Source organism: Paramisgurnus dabryanus, chromosome 8, assembly GCF_030506205.2.
Source record: "Paramisgurnus dabryanus chromosome 8, PD_genome_1.1, whole genome shotgun sequence".
Taxonomy (NCBI): domain Eukaryota; kingdom Metazoa; phylum Chordata; class Actinopteri; order Cypriniformes; family Cobitidae; genus Paramisgurnus; species Paramisgurnus dabryanus.
This window is the reverse complement of record NC_133344.1, coordinates 34884401-34909061: the sequence shown is the minus strand read 5'-3', so window position 1 is coordinate 34909061 and position 24661 is coordinate 34884401. Positions and strand designations below refer to the sequence as shown.

Sequence of the window (24661 nt, the reverse complement as noted above, 5' to 3'; positions counted from 1 at the left end):
AAAGGGTTAAAGCTTTTCAGACGTTTTTGAATAGTTTGAATAAATTCATAAGAAATAGCAACCTCATAAAATATTTACAAAGTGAGGTCAGGCTGGATGAATTGAAACTACAGTTCCCTTTAACATATTTATGAACATACATTTATTAGTTTCCATTCTTGTATGTAAACAGCAACGTCTGCAGTAAGTTCAAAGTGAAAATCTGTGAGTCGTAACACTAAGCAGCGGATCACAGTGCTGGGAGTCTTGTATATTTAAAATGACGAAAAACGTGAAAGAGCGAAACAACAACGAGAGACAACTCCCATATGTGATGGTCATGCTCGGGCTGCACCGTATGCTAAAACTGTTGAAGCCACACTGTTAACGATTTCCCTGTATTTTTACAGTACGGTACTGGCAGCACGGTTGCCAGTAAGTTACTGTATTTTGGTTTTACAGTACTGTACTGTAATAACATTTTACAGTACACAAACTAGTACTGTATAGTTACAAAGCAGTACTGTACTGTAATTTTACAATATTTTATTACAGTAGTCTATTTTTACAGTAATTTACTGTAATGTCCATATTGACCCATAAATACTATTTATTACTTATTACAGTTAATACAATAATATTATATATAATAGCTAGATATTTAGGTTTAAATCTATAGTTATTAATATGGTAAAAATGCTAAATTAAAACATAATGAATTAAAAGGCAATCCAAGCAATGTATGTATCAAAATTTTATTTTAAAAAAACATTTAATTGAAACAAAACATATTTAAAACAAGATTTTAAACAATAATAAACATATAAACAAGTTAAATAAAATAAAATCAATAAGTATAAACAAGTTTGGAGACCCCTGCTGTAACATATTTAACTCTGGCAAATAGAACACTGGTCCATAGTTTTCAGTTTTCAGTTTAAAGTCCATCATCGACTAAAAGGTAACATTTCACTGTGGTAAAAACAACACTGGCCCATAGTTTTAAATATTCTACTTGAATTTCATTTAACACTAAAAATAAATTAAAAATTAAACTGTGGCAGACAGACCACAGTGGCCTTTACTTTGAAGTCGTCCATTCGAACTCAATCAGGGACTGCATGAAGCTGTTCACATGGGGGTTAATGGCCACAGCTTTTCTCTGCACCAAGTTCCTTGTCTTTTTGCTTGCTCCTTGTCTGGATGTGCACTTTTTCCCATCTTTGGAATTAATTCTATCCAGAAACCTGTTAGAAATATCATAAACATTAAGTCAACAAATATAAGATAGAAAAATATTCTTAAAAAACTAAACTCAGCCTTGAATTTACTCCTATTCTGAAACCATTTGCTCTTATTCTACTGTTCCACACCTAATTACATAAAAATACAGAAGATTCACTTACCGCTGAACAAACTCTTTCCTCAATGGACAGCATCCACCTGGATCCTGTCATGATTGAATGTCCTGAACAGAAAGTACAATTGTTACTGATTTGGACACAACTTTTTATTCTGAAAACAAAATCTTTTGTCAATAAAGTCCAGGGACACCTCTGCTAAATAAATACAATTATTAAATTTCTTATAACCAAAGTCTGAATATTTCTGTTTGTATATTTCTACATGGCAAACAAAGACAATTGTGTACATGTTGTGTATGGTCGTGTTACAGTGTTGTGTGTGGGAATTGTGAATGAGTGTATACATGGGTATTTAAAGAAACTGTAGTGGTAAAGTACAAACTTACCGAACATAATGTGCTTGGTGTGTGTCTGGTATCACCCGTTGTGCCTCCACATCTGCCTTAACTCCTGAAAAGTGCCACTCAGGTAAACTACAAATAAAAAGTGATCAGCCACATTCCTGTGTACTTTTACATGTGACGTGAAAGCATTTAATATTGCAGTCGAAAAAATACATGACTTGTAACTGTACTTCATGTACTTGCCTGGTGCCTTTAAAGATGATCCATCTTACCCAATCCAGCTTACAAGCAATGGTAAGACTGTAAAAAAGACAAATGTTACAAAATCTGTTAGCCATAGAAATAAGTAGACATTGTGAAAGAAATGGTAAAAGAAAATTTAGTAACACTTTACTACAATAGTTTATTACTTAACATTTGGTAATGCCTTAGCTAATATGAACTAACAATGAACAATATATTTTACAACATTAATAATATTTGATAATGTTCATTGTGCAGAGACAAAGTGATTGATTTAAAAATGTATTAATTATCATGCTATGCTAACAAATAAAACCTTTCTGTAAGTGTTTAGTCAGTTGTAAAACAAATATATATATATATATATATATATATTATATATTATATATAAATATCTAAATAAGTCTTTTTTTATTATTATTCTATAACATCTTGTCTACAGAAAATCTCTGAAAATGTCTCGTTTAGTGCAGAAAATAGCGATTTATAGTGACAAGGTAAAAAGACTGCCCCTAATGTTTAACCCGGACCGGCTGCGGTGTAACACGCTATTTCACGCAAAGTTTTTTAACTAAGTAGCTAGCTGCTCACTTTAAAGATAAACATGATCGCCTAAATCTGAGCAATCCTGGTGATGCCAGTTTCCTACACGATGTTATTATGGATTATTTTACATCCAGAGATGAAGGATCAGATGACAGAGACGAGAAGACAAAGGTACGTAAATGCGGAGCCCATTCTCTTTCAAGTAGAGGTAACTGCAGGCTGGAGCAATGGGCGTGGCAAGAGGTCGGAAAGAAACGGGGCGTGCCACGAGGAATGGGGCGTGCCGTAAGGTCTTTTCAATTGGACGCGAAAAGCTTCCTGATCCGCATAAAAGCGAGCCATAAACTTAATCACTATATATTATGTTGCTTGCTGATGTATGTATATAAACAATTTTATCGTAACACACAGAGCAACACTCACACGCGGTTTGCTGATTCACTCACTTCTTTTACTGCTTTATTCAGTACAGAACTCACTCTAATATAGAACACTGTTGCCACCTAATGGCAACTCTTCATATAGCACAACATTTAGCTGCATATATAACACTATACAAAATACATTTCTTTCACTGTAAAAATAACAATAATGATATTGAGAATACATTCAAAAGTACGTTACCTTCGACACCTTCTGTATAACGCGGGTTACATGACGTCATCACCATCGCAACTTTTTTCAGGATCAATCATTAAAAACATTCATAATGTTTGTGATAATAAATGCACTTTTTGTAAAACATCACTTAAAGATATTAAACATTTATTTTTGTATTGCCCCTTTTCTATTTCATTTTGGACTGACTTTAAGATAGGTATTCCTAAAATAGAACTTCCCAGTATTAGAATTTAGAACCTCATGACATTTTACTTTGTTTCCAAAACCCATATTTTTCTGGAAAAAATTATATAATTAAATTATTTTGTCGACGTTTTATATGCATAATACACAAATAAAAGAAACCCTCCTTTATTAACTTTTATAAGACCTCGCAGTATACTTGGAACCCTTTCAAACATGAGATCACAAAACAAAAAGTTTTTGAAAATATCTATAACTACTTTGATTCATAAACTTTTATTTTTGTATTCATTTGTATTTTTCATGTTATACTTGTTATTCTCCGATTGACACATTTTGAGCTGTATTGCTTTGTATTCATCGTTTTTTATTGCATTATACTTGAAATGTCTGTATTTGAACTAAATAATAAAATAAAAAATCATTAAAAAACAAATTATTATTTTAAAGATAAAAATGTCTCTAAACTAAAAGTAATGTTATTTTTATAAAAATGGTACAGCAAATGTTTTGGCTGTATAAAGGCATATACGTGTTTGATCAAACACTCACCATATAATTATTAAATTATGTAAAAACGGTTTAATAAACTTCTTTTAAGTGACATTAATCAATTAAACATTTATTCAGTCATTTTTACAATACTTTTTTTTGAAACGTCAATTGAAGTTGTCATCAAAGGCTTGTGTTCTTGTGTTCAAAACTCATTCCTTCGAACAGAAGCCATCAAACTCTCTATCTAAATAGAACGCACAGTGACCCCCTTCATGGCGAACCGCGCGAAATCTGTGGCTTTGCAAATGGCTTTGTTTCTTGCGATATTCACAAGGTCTACTGAGAGCACAGAAGGGACATCGACATAAATCGCCGACTCGGATGTCTTCGATGCAAATGCAGTCATTAATTTTTCTCACTGTAACATGTATCTGTCAACAACAATTAAATAATCCCTGAAGCTGGAAAGACGTCAAGCAAAGAGACCATCAAATTATATCGCACATGTATTATATCCATGTTCTTCTTTCCTTCAAAAGAAAATTACGATTTCTTTTTAGCTAAAGGAATAACGTATAACTACGGTTACGGCTGATTGGCCAACGCAGTTGCCAGGAGGAAGCTCCTTTGACCAATGAGAAACCTCTTACAACGCCCCTACCTCCTGCCACGCCCCTACCTCTTGCCACGCCCATTGCTCCAAGCTGCAGCTACCCCTGTCTCTTCTCTTTTCGTGCATTGATTTGATGTGTTTTGGAAACTTATATATACTGCATGTAATGCATCTAAAGTGGTGGAAACAATATGTCATAAAAATGTATTGGACAACTTACTGGGAGTGTAAAACGCTTTAGAGAAGATATTCTCTGCTTTTGCTGATATAACGTTACCGTAATATAATAACAACAACAATAAGCGCGGCAATCCCTTTCGTTCATCTGATATTAAGATGAGCCGAGGTCTGAATGATATTTGGTCGAAGTTAAAGCTGCGATGAGTTCGATGCATGTATCCAGTTAAATATGAGGTTTCTTGTTTTCACTTCTGTGGAGGAGTTCAGTACTACAGTATGCTGTGTACGGCGTGTCAAGTCCTGTCTGTTTACAACCACGAGTCAGCCTTGCCAAACAGTCGAACTTAATACTTTTCTCTGACGCTAACTGAACGGATGAAACGCAGATATAAACGACCATTATGCCGGGACCGCAAGATTGCGCTGGCGGGTGGTCTTTGTCCATTTCGTTAAAAATAGTTTCATTGTCACCACACTTTCAACACAATATAAACTCACCAAAACCCTCATAATTTAGTTAAAACAACCCTATATTCATTAATAAAGGTATAAAGCGAGTTAAAGCAGCGGTAGACATCTGGGTGTAACGTTAGCTTACTTTCTGAGGGAGATTGAAACTTTTGTTGGCGACCGTTTTTCTCTCTCATTGCACGTTTAAAACAATATTGTGACAAAATATTGACAACATTCTTAAACTAAAAATTAAGTTTTCATGAAACAGAAATATTTCAATCTTACCGAACTGCCAGAAATCAATCGTCCTCCTTCAGCTGCAGCCAGGAGTTGTGCTGTCTGTGTGATTTGACTCTGGCGCACTTTCTCTGATTATTGCAAGTACACCTGGCACATTACAGCAATGGCTACAGCAAGGTTACATCAAGACCAAAATATACTGTAAAATTTTCCCGCTCAAACAAATTTACCCAGAATGCATTATGAACTGCAGTACTGTACTGTAATGTACACATACAGTATAGTACTGTGGATTTTTACAGTAATGTACTGCTAAATCTACAGCGACATCTAACAGTGCAGGGCTGATGAGTTTGTAGTCATCTGGTGACCGGGAATCCTTAGACCCAGTGCAGAAATCACGAGTGTGAGGGCAATTTAATGTGCATGGAGTTATTGACATGTATTTGCATGTAAAGTCTGCATTATTTTAATGCACAGTTAACTATGCAAATCTGGAAACGCAATTTTGATGACTTAATTGTAAGTCATGTAGGTTGTTTCAAAGCACAGGTGCCACAGGTGACACTTGAATCATCTTTTTAAGTGAATACAAATAATTTTTGCAAAACTTAAAATTCTTAACATGTCTTATTTTGCAGACATACACATTGTGAGCAGTTAGGGTGTGCGTAACGCAGTCAAGAACGACCTTTAGAGGGAATTAACATTAATGTTTCAATTGTTGACTGTCGGGCAGCATCGAAAGCCCCTGAAGCCCAACACGATGAGGATGTGACATTTCTCTCTTTTTATGAAATGTTTGGACAAAACATACCGATAACATATATTCCCCCTTGCCCAGAGAAGTCTGATTAAATTGACCCTGTCAATTACTTTGTATTTTTATGCTTTTGTGTGGTATAATCTTGCTTTAGAACTGAAGGGTTTGTTGCTTGTAAAGCCCCTTCGAGAGTCCGTCTTTGGGAAGAGATCTTGTGTGAATTATAGACCTTGGAGATGACGTAGAGGTTAGTGTATAGCGGGTGACCTTTGAATAGGACCCATAGGACTTCACTGCCATCTGTACCCGCTGGGCGTCTCTAAGCCCTCTGTCACCATCCTCAGCAGTAATTGGTACCCACGCTTTGGCACTGTGCCCAATCCATTACTTTTCTACAATCTCTTTCTCCCTCTTTGCCCATTGACAAAGTTTTGCATGTCTTTCCTCAGGGTCCATAATTAACATTTAAACCAAGTGAAACAAAATTATGCATGATTTAAATTCAATGTAAAAATGCTATTTTATGTATAACAATAAGATCGAGTTTAGCAATCAAGTCAAAGAGGTTTACATTAGGGCTGCACGACATTATGATATTGAGTTTCTCTTGACAAATGACATGGTTCAGATGGCTTCAAAAAGCTCTGTTTGAGAGGAATTAACTTGAGAAAATAGTTGCATGACGGTATGGATGGTAAGTTCTTGAACCATGCTTGGGTAGTTTAACACTGGCATCTGAAATAGTTTTCCCTCTCTGCATGTGCTGCGATGTGAATATTGCAGATGCGTACATTCCGGTGTCGATGCTAAAACAATATATTGTGCGGCCTTGGTTTAGAAACATTGTTGGTGTTCAGCATACAAATCATGTTTTTGTTAGAGAGTATTTCACTGAAAGACTGCTTGTGTATATGCTGCTACTGATACACACAGTGCCGGCCCGAGCCTTTTAGGGGCCCTAAGCAGAATTTGTTCTGGGGGGCCCCCTAACCAATTTTTTAATAAAAAAAATTAAGAAATTACAAACATTTATAAAAAGAAAAAAGTTGCACGTTAAGAGCGAGCCGAACTGTCACACCACTAGCTGCTGCTGCACAACTTAAACATACTGTAAATAATCATGCAAACATACCTTTATCTTGCTCTTTTTATCTTCCTCTGTCTTTTTCTTCTTTCTCTATTCAGCACCAGAGGGGTACATAGCCTACTTTTTTGTAACATGGCTTATCATTTATTACAGTTACGCGCACTTGCATACCGGCGCAAAGTGTCAATTCAGGCGAGGTGTCTATATTGCGCATGACTCAAACGCTAGCACTGCAGACACACATCAGTTGCCTGCAAATCAGATTTTTTTGTCTTGAATAATTCATTTATTCATTCGTATTCATTCATTCATTTATATTACTTGTTTAAGTTATTTAATAAAAAAACGATTGGGGGCCCCCTAGTGGCCACGGGGCCCCAAGCAGCTGCTTAGTTCGCTTATGCCTCGGGCTGGCCCTGGATACACATGCCAGAAATAAACAGTTGGTGTAAGGACAAAATTTGTTTTGTTTTTTTAAATCTAAAGTGTAATTATTGAGATTGTCCTTAGAAAATAACGAGTTTATAGTTTGTGCAAGCAGCTTATTATGACATACAGTTATGTGTTAGGGATAAACGCCCTCTAGTGGTCAGCAGCTTAATCTGTGGTTACGTTTCAAGGTTGTTTGCCTTTTGCGTCAAATTAGATGCATATATGGGGTTGAAAGATAATTTGGATAATCTAACCCCACCCCTACCCTAAAGCTATGTTTATACTCGCCGTGTCCGCACGGGCGCGTTGGTGCGCGCGGCAAAAATGACGTCAACACGGAGTGGGCGGTCGTGTGCGTTGGGTGTGTGAGACCCCATTTCGCGTGGAGGTGTGCACGGCATTTTTTGTAACTGTGCGCGTGGCTCCGCATCCGAAAATGACCGAACTCGAGGCGATTCTGTCAGAGCAGGCAAGCCTGTGACGTATCTCTTTGATCAATCCAAGCAAAACGATGTATATATTTATCTGACACTCTGGAAGTAAAGTATGGAAACTTTGGAATTATTTTACATGATTCCGAATGTTTGGCTTATATTTGTATTGAATGAACCACTGGACGAGCAATAAAATACAAACCTTAAGATATATGTACTGTTTGTTTAGTAAAAACGTTAATTAAATGATAATGTTTAATAAAGACATATTTAAGAGATTGTTGTTTTGTTCATGTTTATATATCAAGCTCTGATGTTAAAAGCACCAGGGTTGTTCCAGCGCACGACGACGTCTATTCTCTTCTTTGTGTTTGTTTTTGACTTGATTGCTCGTGTCGCCCCCTGGTGGTTCAAAAAATAGTGCAACAGCGAGCGGGTCAACTATAAACGCCTCATCCGCGGAGGCTTGCGTTGCGGACCAAAGCGCGAGTATAAACAGAGCTTAAACCATTTTTGCTAAAATAACTCGTGAGGTGTTTGATATTCCATCATGTGAACAAAGTAAACTGGGTGATAACAAGGCTTTTGGTTTCATTAATTAATTAATATTATTTTATTTATTATTAGGCTATGGTTTGATGTTGAATTTTCACAGACAGACCAAATTTTGCCTTGTTTTAGCCTAGACATCAGGGCTGTGTTGGGACGGCTATTAGACGTCATTTAAATGCAAAGTTGCCTGATGCACTGTAAAAATGCAGAATTTTTGTCAAATCAACATATATTTTTATGTTACATTAGCTTAAACAATTTCAACTTGTTTTTGTATGTTCTGTCAACTTATTACAGGTCAAAACTTAAAGGGGACATTTCACAAGACTTTTTAAGATTTCAAATAAGTGGTGTTACTGGGTTGATCTTTTTCACATTTTCTAGGTTGATAAAAGCACTGGGAACCCAAATATAGCACTAAAACATGAAAAAGTCCCCTTCGGAATAGTAGGTTTAATTGACTTGAAAACCAGATTGTTTTAACTTAATTCTGCATTTTTTTTTTACAATGTGGGTAGTGTACTAATTTTGCTTAATATTGTTTTTCAAACAGGTTAGCAGAACACTCCATTGGTAGGAAAAACAAATATTTTGAGCCTGTATTGCTATGTCAGGCTGCTATATGAGAAATAAACAAGCAAAGTAATGTTTTAATGCTTACATTTTTTAAACAATATGTTTATAATTGTTGTCACACATATTTAAGGAAGAAGATTTCAACTTTTTGTAGACTTCTGCATGTGTCGTACATTTTTGTTAAACTTTTGCCACACATTTAAAAAATGTAAGTTTGAAAAGTTCAGTGGTTGGATCAATCTCAAACTCTTGTCAGATTTGTTTGAAAGCCATTGTGGCCTTTAAGAGCTCACAGGCTTATAAAGAGCTGTCTAAAGCTGTTTGTTTTAACCACTGTGTTGCACTGCCATGCCTGGCATCATGCGTCGTCTGCTTTATAAAGCAACAGCCCCCTGCCGCAAGAATCCTATTAAACAGTTGACTGCACAACAAAGAGAAAGACGACCCAGATATGAAACCTCTGTAGGCAGATAAGAACAAATTACTGTCAGATTTATACCGATAACTAATCAAACTGTTTATTACCCGTCACTGTTGACCTCCGAGATAATGGGCACATCTGTGCGCTTTTAACTTTTCATGGCTTACGTTTTTTTCCCAGCTTATATTACACCCCGCGATATGTTCGGTTATATCTTTCAAGGCTGTCTCTAATTCTGTTCAGCATCCATCTTGATTTAAAGCGTTTGGCACCGCTTGCTCTGTGTTTATCCACAACAGTGTGCTGTCTATTCCAGGAGTGCTTTTCTTTCCGTGCTTGTCCTACTTTCGTCTTCCTTCTGCACTTCATTTTCTCCTTCAATCTCCTTCAGATGCGACGGATGGAAACCCCTCTTGCCCTCTCATGCTCCCGGCTGTAGAAAAGTTCCACCCGATGATCAAAGCCTTCTCTCCCACGTCCCGATGGTGGAAAGTAAAAGGCAAGCTGTGCTATATAACAGTAATGTCTCGGGGGAAGCGAGACAGCTCGCTGTTTCTTTTCATTCAGCCTAGACTGGAGGAAATTAAGCTTTATCGGTTACGAAAAATCTTCGCTGCTTACCTCCTTTGGTAAAATCAATAATGGTTAAAAACATTTATCATTGATGGTTTCTATGTGTCACCAGATGAACATTTAAAGCTCACCTTAATAGGTTAAACGGGTTAATCTCCTTAGATGGACTGCTTAGATATTAGGAAGTTAAGTAAACGTTGCTGGAGCTTTTTCTGCACAACATCAAAATGTCAACAGCCTTTCTCATATCAGTTCCTTCTGAATTTAATTAAAAACAAACCCCTTAATATTAAATATAATGTGTGATATATAGAGGATAATGTACATCCAGCTGGTTGTTATACCGAAATAAACCTTGACAGAATGATCAGGACCCAACATGAAACAGAAGATGAACAACCCTAAAGGGATGTAATTTCCAATAAGAACCGCCTGTATGTACACTAACCTGGCTTCTTGCCACATGAGTATATAATTGGATACGAAGTATTGATTTGATATATTTTATTACAAATTTACATCTAATAAAAACCCAACCTGAGAGTGATACATTAACATATACGGTATTTAGTGAAATAGTGATATAATGTTGAATTCATACATATCAAAAATATAAAAATTGTGTATAAGGGTTTCATGATATATCTGGTGTCTACAGATAAACAGGCCCAATTTCACGCAATTCAAATAAAGAGATATGTGCTTGTACATCTGAGTAGCAGCTGGATTTGGGCAATCCTACCAAGTTTGGTTTCTTTGCAATATAAAGTCACTGATGTCGAAAATGTTTTAAGGCACAAAAATGATAAAAGCAAGAAATAAAATCAGAACAAACACAATAGGGTTTCAGCAGCTTTGCTTCCCAATTACTGTTGGACTTCAAGTCGCCTGCTGTGAACAAAGTTTGGGTCTCTGGTTTTTGTGATGACTAGGATAGTTTTTGCTTAAAAACATGAGTTATTTTGGCTTATCTATTTAGGTTCAAATAAAGGCTGCGCATCCTACTTAGCAACCTATTTTACAACCGATAAGATTTTTTTTTGGTCGTTTGGCCATTTCACCAAATACGACCAATAGATGCATTAACTAAATTAGCGCCTCTACCGGCAGCAGTTAAAACTTAATATATTAGGGTATGAAAGTATATTTTGGGGATAATTTTGCTATGACGACATGTACTGGGATAAGACTTTCAATTTAGACCACCAGGATTAATTGTATTTTATTACACATTACACTATTCACGCATTTAGGGCAATACCCATTTATTTATTATATGATATAAACACAGTATACAAAACAGTCACAACTTTTTAAAAATTTACTTAAAATATTCTTAAAAGTGTATTCAGGTCAAACGATCGATTTATTTGAAGAAAAGATGCAGAAGTGATGATAATCTGCTGTACTGTAAATATCAGATCCGGTGTAGACTGATTCAAAAACTGCCGCCAGAAGAAGCGATGATACGTCATTTATGATTGTGAAAAGGCATTGGCTCTCGTGTGTCTCGTGAACGATTGCATCATTACGTCAGCTAAGAATGTGAAGCGCTATTGGCTCTTGTGACCGACTACGTCATGCTGGTTTATGTTTGAATGAGATCTGACTGTGCATTCTTCATATAAAGTAATCGTATAGCTTCACTTCGCAAGGTTTGCAATGCGAATGGTTTGTAATACTTTTATGCTGTTTATGCAATAAATATCTGACTGTACTTTTACTTGCGTGTTGTGTTTTATATGGTTAAGAAGTGGTTGGGTTTAGATGGTCCAGAATATCTTTAAAACCATAAATGTTTATGAAACCGTTTCTACATTTACAAATTCATCAAATGAAATGTGTCTAATCTGATGTATAAGGCAAAAACCTTAAAACGTAACAACAGGTTGTATAAGATACTCCTGCTAGAGGATACTAATCCCTTATACGTCACTTTATGTCGTATGAGGTCGTTATTTTTGGAGGACAGTCTCCTACTTAGTTATGCAGATAAAGCACCAACAAGTCATTTATGACGGTATGTAGTTATTATGTAGCAATATGTATTATGTATAATATGTGACAATTCCCTGACTAAAGCCTTTCCTATAGAATTGGAAATGCCAACCCACATGGAGGCTGTTTGATTTATAGGGGCGAGGTGTTGGTATGGGATGGGGTTTTTGGTGGAATTTATTAAACCGGCTCCATACAGAGTGATTCATTGCAAGTTACAGAGTAAGCAGTCCGGACTCGTGCCGTAATCCATGAATCATTATAGCAGCTATCAGGGTTTTCTAACAAGGTGTCTTCCAAAAGTTATACAGCCTTGTCTTTCGAGATGTTGGGTGGGATTGATCTGGAAGCTTGAAACGTGGATCCCACTTATTATTATTTTTATGGCTTACATGGAAAATGGGTTTATAACAGGGTGTCAGACATGTCAAGTATGACAGATTGCCACGGCGTTTCCCTGGGATTAAGAAAATAAATCAGTCGTGTTAAATACGATGCCTTTTTGGGATTTCAGTTTTTCCTATTCAGGTGCGATTCAATTTCTTGCAGTGCTTGAATTGCTATTTTACCTATGAAGTTGACAATAAGGTCTGAATAGTTGCACCAGGCAGTGCTAAAGTGTATTTAGTTTTTAGTTATAGTATTCAGCACAGGTCAAAATAAATGAGAACTCTTGTGAGAAAATAATATAACTCATTAACAACCATTTCTATCCAGATGGCATTTCTCATGCTGCGATTAGGCTGCGTTTACACCAACCGCGTTTCAGGCGTCACAATTGCGTCTACCGCGCCTAGTTAGCCGTATGAACAGTTTGAATGCATTCGCGCGTGTAGCAAGCATTTGACGAGCGTCAGAGGCAAAATATGCATCTTGTGGGAGGGGCAAGTGCTATGCGGTTGTCTGTTTGCAAGATGACTGATGTTGATTGTGCATTTATCGAGAGAGTTAGCGGTTTGTATTTAGTCACCTTTCTATAGGGGAAAATAAACGGCGTGGGTCAATAAGCATCACATGACTCAAAAGTGAAATATGTATTTTCAACATACCAGGTTGCCCAATGTCCTCACTGACACTCTTCCAAGCCCCCATCCGCGCCGCGAGACCTCCAGACACGCGTCAACGCGTCTTTCACATTGACTTAACATTCACGCCTCTTCACGCCTCTGCCGCAGCTGGTGTAATGCTGCGTTTACACCAGCGGCAAGCGTGGATGATTTACATGTTAAGTCAATGCAAAGACGCGATTAGGCATCCTGCGGCGTGGTACGCACGGATGGCGCGAATTGAGCGTTGCCGCGGGAAATGCGTAAGTTCAAAAATCTGAACTTCGGCGGATTTCCGCGCCGCGTTAACCAATCAGGACCTTGCTGTAGTAGAGACGTGATTACAGGCAGCGAGCAGAGTGGGGGAGTCTCCGTGGAGTCCCAGAAGCCCCTCCCATGACGCGAATTTACGCGTTAATTTCTCAAATGACTAGAATTTCACGCGTGGCTTTCACGTGAGAATGAAGAGAGTGAACTGAAATGTTCAAGCGTCTAAGTACGTGCGAATAGCGCGTTTTTGCCGTCTCTACTGCAGCTGGTGTAAACGCATAGTAAGAGGACCCTGGAGGTAGCTAAAAAATGTAAGCGGTACAGGCGGCAAAAACGCGCTATTGGTTAAAATATTCATGTTAATAGTTCGGTTCTTTAACCATATCATACAATACTATAAGTATTGAGATCCAGTTTATTGCTTTGTTTTATCAAACAGACACTGATTTTTTTTTTTCAAAACCATTACAACACTCAACTGGAAAACACTTTAGAAATGGTATCTCACCCTTGTTATAATATAGACAGTTTGAATATAATGAATTTAGATGGAATAAGTAAAAGGTTGAATAATGACTCCTTTTATCGTCCCAGATCATACAGTCATTAATGGAGATGTGCTGGCTAGGATGTGTTGACATTGAGCTTTAGAGGACAGCGGTGGGTGGGTGGGTGTGATTATAGGACTGGGGTGGTTCCCATTGTTTCTGTTCATGTGAAAAGAGGCTGGTCTTGGTCTTTCCTGGTGGGTTTGGTAAGGTTGTGTGTGAACTCAAATGGATAGAATACTAATGAGCAGTCTGGGATGAAGGGGTGTTGGGCAGGGACACACACATCTGAATCAGTAAAGGAATGTGCATGACTTTCTTAAAGGTATAGTTCTTCTAAATATGAATTATTTATTATACTCACACTTAAGCCATTCCAGATAATTTCCTTCCTTAAAAGGATAGTTCACTTTCAAATGAAAATTCTGTCATCATTTACTCATCGTCATGTTGTTCTAAACCTGTATGAATTACTTTTTTTTTTGATGAACACAAAAGAAGATATTTTGAGAAATGATGGTAAACACACAGCAGTAAGTGAACATAGACTTCCATAGTAGGACTAAAAATATGATGGAATTTAATGGGTACCATCAACTGTGTGCTTACCATCATTTATCAAAATATTTTTTAGTCATTTATCACAATACTTCCAAAATATTTGTTTCCTATATGGAAGTCTATGGTCACTTACTGCTGTGTGTTTACCATCATTTCTTAAAATATCTTCTTTTGTGTTCATCAGATAAAAGAAATTCATACAGGTTTAGAACAACATGAGGACGAGTAAATGATGTGAGAATTTTCATTTTAAAGTGAACTAGACCTTTAAGCTGAACACAAACAAATCATTTTAAATTAAAATGCCATCATGTTGTCTTATATGGTGGTCAACAAGACGAGCAAGCACACAAATCCATCATTAAATTAATTCAAATGGCTCAATTGGGTTTTCTGAAGCAAACCAATATACATATGTGAGAAAAAAAATATTATGATATATTAAAGGATTAGTCAATTTTCTTAAAAAAAAATCCAAAATGTTGATGTCTTTCTTTGTTCAGCGGAGAAGAAATTATGTTTTTTGAGGAAAACATTCCAGATTTTTCTAATTTTAATGGGCGTTAATGGACCCCAACACTTAACAGTTTTAATGCAGTTTAAAATTGCAGTTTTAAAGGACTCTAAACGATCCCAAACGAGGCATAAGGGTCTTATCTAGCGAAACGATTGTCATTTTTGACAAGAAAAATAAAACATATGCACTTTTAAACCACAACTTCTCATCTTCCTCCGGTCCTGTGACGCACCAGTGTGACCTCACATAATTGCATAATGACGTGGAAAGGTCACGTGTTACATATATGAAACGCACATTTGCGGACCATTTTAAACAATAAACTGACACAAAGACATTAATTAGTATCATTCCACATACAACAATGTCGGAACGGTCCTCTTTCACAACACTTGTAAACACTGGGGCGGAGTTTCTATCTGTCATCCGTGACCTCTTGACTTGATGACGTATTACGTGAGGTCACACTGGTGCGTCACACGACCGGAGGACAACAAGAAGTTGTGATTTAAAAGTGCATATTTTTTATTTTTCTTACCAAAAATGACAATCGTTTCACTAGATAAGACCCTCATGCCTCGTTTGGGATCGTTTAGAGTTAAAACTGCAATTTTAAACTGCATTAAAAGTGTTGGGGTCCATTAAAGTCCATTAAAATGAGCAAAATCCTGGAATGTTTTCCTCAAAAAACATAATTTCTTCTCGACTGAACAAAGAAAGACATCAACATTTTGGATGACATGGTGGTGAGTAAATTATCTGGATTTTTTTAAAGAAACTTGACTAATCCTTTAAAATTGTGACTGTATTTAGTGATTAACACACAAGAACCAGATTCAAAGGTGTACTGTAGGTGTGGCATGAGGGTAAATAATTTGAGAAACGTTCATATGTTGGTTTATTAATAAATTATAGTGATTGATTGAGAATCACATTAATCTTTTAAAACAAGAATACTACAGTAAATGGTGATGCATGTAGCCAGGCTATATGTGAGCAGATCTGTATGATAATAAGATGCCATAAGGTTTTTGTCTAGACGCGAGATATTTTCTTTTCTTTTGAAAGCACTGGAACTGTTTTCATGGTCTAAATATCAGAGTCACACGCTAATCGGCTCAGCAACCGCACAGGATGACCCAAATCATGGTCACAGAGAAAATAACCCAAGGGGAATTACTGATTTATGTTCTCATGTGCGCACTTTGTTGATGTCTTGTGACCTCATCTCTGGAACCATAATACTACATTGCATACTTTGCCCTCTGATGCGATTCAATTCACTTAAATTTTCAATACTGATCAATCATATACCTAGTTTGAATCTGTCAAGCAGCATATTTTACCAAAACCTGTAGCTCAGGTAACATGAGACTAGCAGCACTAAGATCATAGATTTGATTCTCATACTCCTAAATTGTATAGCTTAAATGCATTGAAAGTCACTTAGCATTAAAACATCTGCAGAATGAATCAAATAAATGAGTAACAAAATAGGTTCGGTCTCACATCTGATCATCTGATAATATTAAGGCCCTATGCATTCATCTCCTACCATGTATCTGGATTGAGATGGACTGCATCCAGACATTTCAGATGAAATAGCTCTTTCAGTATGCGTAAATTACAGAGTAAGAACAAGACAACAGGTCTATATATACCGAGATCCTGAATTTCTGTCTGTGACTCAGTGTTACTGTATATGAGTCAATGTGAGTAAAGACAGCTGTGCTGTTCAGCAGTCCATGTGTGGAAAGGTTTACATGAACCTGGAGCCACTTGATGACTGATGGTGATTACACAGTAACAGTATCACATAGAGACGCCGAGTCTATAGGAACATAAAAACAGTGACCTTACTGAGGTGGCATTCAGTTTCAATCCTACAAGTTCAAGCATCAAATTATCTGAAGAGGGTTTTAAAATGCATACAACAACACTCTAAGGGCCAGATTTACTAAGAGCTTTTGCTGTCAGTAAGACAAGCAGTGAGAAATCAGCGCTGGAAAGGCGTAGACACTGTTGTTTTTGTGACTGATCTTATTGCATATACATTTCCAGGAGTTTCCCTTTTAGACAGAAAACATATGGAAGGAAAGAATATAAAAAAAATCATGCAACGCAATTTACTAAGGTTTGCACTCATCGGTTTACTGGTATTTACGCCATAATTTAAAGGGTCACTCCACTTTTTTTGAAAATATGCTCATTTTCCAGTAGGGCTGCACGATTAATCGTATTTTTATCATGATAATGATATGCGTGCCCCACGATTAATTAATGACAATCGTCGCGATTAATGTGTAAAGACCAAGCTCAAAACAGACGGTCTAGAATCAAGCAAAGTGTTTGTTATGGGCGGAGTCAGAGTAAACGGAGTGTTTCTTTGCAAGTGCAGTCTGTGTTAAGGTAGAAATACGTTAGCATCACAATATTTACAGTCATTCGAACATAATGGCAGAGCAACAAGAAGAAAGTGCAGAAATATGTATGTTACATTCCCAAAAAGGGTCATATAGGCCTACTCCATTGTTTGGATATTTCGGATTTGAGGAATTTGAAGTATTGTGCAAACTGTGCTCGTGTTCCGTCCAAACGTGAAATATCAAAAGTTTCAAAAGTTGAAGACACAAGCCGCAACCATAAAAAATCTCCGACCATCCACGACACAGACAACAATAACGGATCACGTATCATGTAAGTTAGCCAAGGATATGTGTCCAATAAGCACTGTGAGCAGCAAGGGGTTTAAAATAATATTGCCACATAAAAGGCATATCTTGCCAGTGAAAAATGTTTTGTTTTTATTTTAGTTTTATTCTAATTTGATATAAATATATATTAGAGCCCTGCATTTCAGCCTTTTTACGCCCATTGGGTCGGGTTTCGGACCACTTTTAACATCACAGTTGATATTCGGCCAGGCCTCTGGATTTTTTAGGCTTCACCACCTTTATATATAATAATTTCATTAAAAGAAACATTGATACATTGATAAATGGTAAAATAAAGACGTTTAACCTATCGCACGAGTCCACTACGCACATTTACAATGCACCTGTTGAAACGGTGTTTAGCGTCTCCGCCAGCAGCAGGACCTTCAGCGCATCGAGAATATGGAGAACTGAATAAAACCTTAAATACTGTGCATAATCTATAAAAGACTTATTTCGGTAGTCATGTAAAAAATACCTTGAATTTTAATTGATGCATAGCGAATGTGTAAGGTAAGGCAACCTGCATTTTTATTTCGTTTAATGTTTTTTTTTTTTGATTCATTATTTTTTTGCACCCCTCCGCGACTGCGAGCAACAGAGCAGCCCCCCTCCGCTTTAAAAAAAAATAGTGTGTTGATAATAAACATTTATTAACTAACATTGTTATATGCTGAAAATATATATATTATATAGAAGTTATTGTAGGCAAGTGAATTGTTGATTTGAGAGGCTTATTTGATCAAACAAGTCGTCTAACATGACGTTAGCTGTCGGCCGCTAACCGCTTGGTCAATATCAAAAACCTTAATGTAACAAACAAAAAAGGTTCTAAAATAAATAAAAGATATTTTATAATTTTGCCAGGTAAAACTGAACTGCTTTAATTGCTGCAATAGTCGTACAGCTGTAAGGAATCTGTGTAAGGAGTAATTTTTGTTATTTCTGCGGATTTCTTTTGCAAAATCTATGTGGAATTTTGCGGAATTATTTTAAATGTTTTAAAAAGATCTAAGAGAATGGGAGCTGTGGATATTACAAAACAATAAAATATTTTATAATATAGGCCTATAAAATGTATATATTATATACATGGCTGTAAAGTGTAATAACAATACTGAAGTAAATAGAAGTTCTTCACTAAAAGAATGATCGTATTTTTAATTGTGATCAAAAGTTTGAGCAAAACAATCGTGATCATCATTTTTCCGGTAATCGTGCAGCCCTATTTTCCAGCTCCCCTAGAGTTAAACATTTGATTTTTACCGTTTTGGAATCCATTCAGCTGATCTCCGAGTCTGGCGATAGCACTTTTAGCATAGCTTAGCATAATCCATTGAATCTGATTAGACCATTAGCATTGCGCTAAAAAATAACCAAAGAGTTTCAATATTTTTCATATTTAAAACTTAACTCTTCTGTAGTTACATCGTGTACTAAGACAGAAGGAGAGGGCACAATGATATTACGTAGTGCCCAAAAATAGTCCCCAGCTATTGAAAGTTATAAAGGGACTATTTTCGGGCACTGCGTAATATCATTGCGCCTCCTGTAGCCATGTTACGGCAGCAAAGTCCTTGATTATTACGCCAGAATGAGAGTATAGTTCCTAGCCATATCTGCCTAGAAAGTCAACATTTTTCTTTTAATTTTCTGTCAGTGTTACTACACGATGTAACTACAGAAGAGTCAAGTTTTAAATAGGAAAAATATCGAAACTCTTTAGTAATTTTTGAAAGCGATGCTAATGGTCTAATCAGATTTAATGGGTTATGCTAAACTATGCTAAAAGTGCTATCGCCAGACCCAGAGATCAGCTGAATGGATTCCAAAACGGTAAAACTCAATTGTTTAATGCTAGGGGACTAAGGGGAGCTGGAAAATGTGCCTTTTTTTTTAAAGTGGAGTGTCCCTTTAATTAATGCCTGAAAAGTATGCCTACGTCAATTTGCACTGCACTTGGTAGATTGCATTGGGCGTTATAGAAATTTTTAAATCTGGCCCTAAATATCAAACCTTGTAAACTTGACTAAATTCAGTTATACATTATGTCCGTAAATCTCTTGGGGGACATTATAAACCACATTTTTGCCCTGACTCCTGGGGCCGGTTGCACCAGCTAAACGTAAAAAAGTTAGGTGTAAGCACAACGTCCGTCTTTGTGAAAATATTTTTCGCCTACTCAGCTACTCTTAGCGTAGACGAAGAGCGGCCTCTTCAATTTATTGGTGTGACCTTTCACTCTGTCATGCATGAAAGCCTTGTGCTCGCGTCTGCATTAGCCTCGTCAATTAAATTATTTTTATTTTGCCATAAAACAAGTCATTGTCAACATTTTATACTTACGCCTACCTTTGACTAGACATATGATTATGGCCCAATCCCATTTCTCTGTTTTACCCCCTACCCCTTACTTTTGCACGTTCACGTGAGAGTAAGAACTATCCCAATTGGCCCTTACCCTCATGTGAAAGTGCATAACTAAGGGGTAGGGGTAAGGGGAAGGGGTAAGACAGAGAAATGGGATTGGGCCTTAGTCTTGTACGTACGTTATGCCAGATGGTGCAACAGGTGTAAAATTCTACATAGAACGTAAAACGCATTTTACAGACTAGTCCTACGACTGGGTGTGCGCCCAGCTGGTGCAACCGGCCTCTGGAGGTTACATAAAGCCAGCCAATGCAATACAGACAAGAGAACAAAATGCATTAGGTTCTCCAACACGCGTTAGCTTTTTCAGGTGTGATTGGGGTTGGATCTATACCAATGCAGGAACACAGATCTCCAAGAACAGCATTTCCAGACTTTCTAGAAACTAGAACAACTAAAACATGGAGGAGGTTGTGAGTAGGTTTAAAAGTGTTGGTACTCTGATGTCCTGAAGCTTGATAAAGTGATTGAGGAACTCTGGGAGGCTGGAGTAATAGAACCCTGATCCCAGCTGAACCTCCTGACATAAGCTGAAAGCGGATCTGAGTTGAGCGGGATGAAGGCAAACCTCTATCAGGCCTCTATCTGCTATGCTGTGGGATTAATTAGTCACAGGACGGGAGGTCTTGAAAGTGTTGAGGCATCAGCAGGGAGAGAGCGAGTGATATGAAAGCTGCAAGAGATTGGTGATGCAGAGATACGGGTTTGGGAATGCGTATGTGTGTGTTGATTTGAAAAGATGTTGGAGTGCTAATGGTAGATAATATATAGTTGAGATTCAAATGCTGTGAGGTTTGCAAATATTAATGAAAGGAAAGATGCATTATAGCATAAGTGTCACAACTGTTCTTTGCCATACATTAGTGACCATGGCTGCCAAGAAAGATTGACACCCTGTGTGGTTGTGTTATATTTCAGTATGTTTGTAACCAGTGGCGGCTCGTGACTGCTCATCCGAGGGGAGCGAATTCAAAATAAGTGTTCGGGGTGTCATGTGTGTTTCTTGTGTTTTCAAAATATGTGTTTGTTGCGTCATGTGAACCATGTGCATCACGTGTTTTGTCAAAATAAGTGCCTGCTGCACATGCGTCAAAACCATTTATGATAAAAGAGACGCTCACGTTCACAAAATACACGCAAGACACTCACTTAACAGTAAACTCTGATTATGCATGAGATTATGCGAGTATCTGGCAAACGTGAGCGTCTCTTTTATCATAAACCCTTTAGACGCGTCTGCAGCAGGCACTTATTTTGACAAGACACGTGATGCACATAGGATCACTCGACACGCCGAACACATATTTTGAAATTACAAACCACACACATGACGGGCTACATACATGTTGTGACGAACTTCACATCGAGCGCTCTCGAAAAAAGAAGTCACCGACCGCCACTGTTTGTAACCTCTTTTAGACTCAAAAGGTCTTTGGGCACGGCCGATATATATGCATTGAATATGCATTTATAGAAACTAGATTTTAACATTTTATACAGAAAATACAAGTGCTTTTTCCGCTGTATGATTTCTGTGTGATTTATAGTGTGCTCTGGGTTAACAGATATTTTGGTCCTTGGATATACCGTATGTGTTTTATGCCCGCTCCTTCACTGAAATTCTGGGATTTTTATTGTCCAGTAGATAAAAAATGCAAAGTTGATCACTTAGAAAGATAATCTCACACTTCTCTGCACAAACGGTGTTTTTATTAATATCTGTAGCAAAAACAGTAAAGAAGAGGTGATAAGGGTTTAATACTTGGAGGTAGAGGTTTTAAGAAGCTCTTAGCAAGCATCATTAATTCAAAATAAGTCTAAGTAAAAGTGTGATTGTGAAGTTCAGTCAGGTTTTCATACTACACACATCATCTTAACATTCCGATCTAAGATGTTATTATTGTCATCCGACTTTGAAAGGAATCTCTGTTTGATCAGCATTTGGAAAAAGGGCTTACTTATAGTCCAGCACCCGTTACACCCGCTGTTGAAATGAACAGAGCAAAGCCGTTTCTCAAAACCAAGTACGCCGAACTCGGACTTGTGTCCTTCGTAGTTCGAACTTGCAGGTTCAGACTCGGAAGAACGAACTCCTGACACGAAATGCATTCTGGGAAACTTCTCTGTCATAAGTCCACACAAGTCTCCTCTGATGCATCCTCGATAAAATGGGTGGATCAAGAACAGATCCGGGGATTTTATGTGAACTTGGGCTTGATGCGAACTTTGAATTGGAACAGTACTTGGGCCGCGACTGATGACGTTTCACAAGTCCACAAGAACACAAGTACAGACAGAACGCATATTGAGAAACGGCTCAAAACGGCTTAACTCAGTTTGGAGGTCATTAATGTAACACGACCATGTGCAGCAGAAATTTTAAAAGTACATATTATACTGAAAAGCCCCTTTAGGGGTAAATAATTGCCCAAACACTTCTCAGTTGACTAAGGATACAAAACCTGCATTTTTCAATAGAAAAATAAACTGAATGCATAAATCATGTTCAGTCAGCCCTGCACCTCCGATAGTCATTTAGTGTTGGGTTTACCTGTATATTTCAGCTCACTGCAAAAGTCGCCGCAGAAATATTCTTCAGTGCAATTTTAATGACGTATCAAGACAAACCCGATAGTTTGTCCAAAAATGAAAATTACCTCATGATTTACTCACCCTCAAGCCATCCAAGATACATACCTGTATGTCCATTATTCTTATCTTTATTCTTTAACACTACATCATTACGCATTGTACACATACACTCACCTAAAGGATTATTAGGAACACCTGTTCAATTTCTTATTAATGCAATTATCTAATCAACCAATCACATGGCAGTTGTTTTAATGCATTTAGGGGTGTGGTCCTGGTCAAGACAATCTCCTGAACTCCAAACTGAATGTCAAAATGGGAAAGAAAGGTGATTTAAGCTATTTTAAGCGTGGCATGGTTGTTGGTGCCAGACTGAGTATTTCACAATCTGCTCAGTTACTGGGATTTTCACGCACAACCATTTCTAGGGTTTACAAAGAATGGTGTGAAAAAGGGAAAAACATCCAGTATGCGGCAGTCCTGTGGGTGAAAATGCCTTGTTGATGCTAGAGGTCAGAGGAGAATGGGTCGACTGATTCAAGCTGATAGAAGAGCAACTTTGACTGAAATAACCACTCGTTACAACTGAGGTATGCAGCAAAGCATTTGTGAAGCCACAACACGCACAACCTTGAGGCGGATGGGCTACAACAGCAGAAGACCCCACCGGGTACCACTCATCTCCACTTCAAATAGGAAAAAGAGGCTACAATTTACACAAGCTCACAAAAATTGGACAGTTGAAGACTGGAACAATGTTGCCTGGTCTGATGGGTCTCTATTTCTGTTTAGCATTCAGATGTGTAGAGTTTGGTGGATGCTTTTATCCAAAGTGACCTACAGTGCATTAAGTCTATAAATTTTTCATCTGTATGTGTGGTCTCTAAAGATCGAACACACAACCTTTGCGCTATTAATGGTATCCATAATTAAGCAGTAGCATCGCAACATTGCTATTGCATGTTGCCAGATCAGACTATAAACAGATATTTTTGCAAGCCAGTGTATTGTTAACATAACACCTAACTAGCTAGCAGCAAGTCAACAGTCAGCATGCTTTAAGATCATATGCCATACTGCGTTGTAATGTCCGCTTTTAAATTTCCCCAGCGCCACCCCAATCTGCTATACGGTTACCTAATTTAAATGGAAGCCAGAGAAGCATAGGGTGATGGGAACTGGATCCAGTGTAGCATGCATCCCAGCGGATGCATTGGGGAATATTTGAGACAGCATTACGGCATTTCAACAGAGTTGTGTACATTTATAGCGAAGTGTTTACTAAAAGATTGATTCAACACAGAAAGGTCGGCCCGCTCTCTCCACGGTAAGAGTGTCAATCAAAATCTTAAGGAACTTAATATATTCCTTTGAAAATCCTCTAGCATCCAAAAGCACGTCCCCATCCCCCCATTGGCTTAATAGCTTAGTCAGGCTCACTTTGTATGAGTTCACATGGACTTATTTGGTGTCTGAGCTGCATCGTGCAGGGGGTTTTAGCAGCAGTTTAGTAATGCTGACAGACTCACGTCTGCATTTTCAAAGGAGGGAGAAGTGGCACATTTCACATGCTGTAATGCATTCCTTAGACCTTTTTCAATGCGCCCTTATCTAAATCTGCATTATTCACGTGTATTATTCCTTAAAACACCCAAGGTTTAAATTCATAGTTAAATACTAACAATTTAAGAAGCAGTGTTGTCTCTTTTCCAAATAGTTCAGCAACCATCATAAAAGCAACATAAAAGTGGTAATGATTTGTGCACTGTATTTCAAGTCATACGATTGCTTGGTTTGAGGAATAGGCTCAAATCTAAATGATCTGCTTAAGTGAGCTGTTAAATTGAGATGACAATCGTTGCTTTTCCATTGTGTGGTACAAAGTG

General features: G+C 37.4%; 1 protein-coding gene and 1 long non-coding RNA gene across 2 annotated transcripts in view; one reads left to right on the top strand and one right to left on the bottom strand.

The window, feature by feature from the left end:
• The window catches only part of LOC135771415 (LHFPL tetraspan subfamily member 6 protein), a 96977-nt gene that overhangs the window by 50780 nt on the left and 21536 nt on the right, over positions 1-24661 (top strand). The window lies entirely within an intron of this gene.
• Positions 927-5594, bottom strand: LOC135770501 (uncharacterized). Its single transcript, XR_010542656.2, has 5 exons — positions 5307-5594; positions 1931-1987; positions 1730-1793; positions 1386-1447; positions 927-1226 (listed from the first exon to the last, which is right to left on the bottom strand). It is a non-coding gene; the product is annotated as an uncharacterized lncRNA (long non-coding RNA).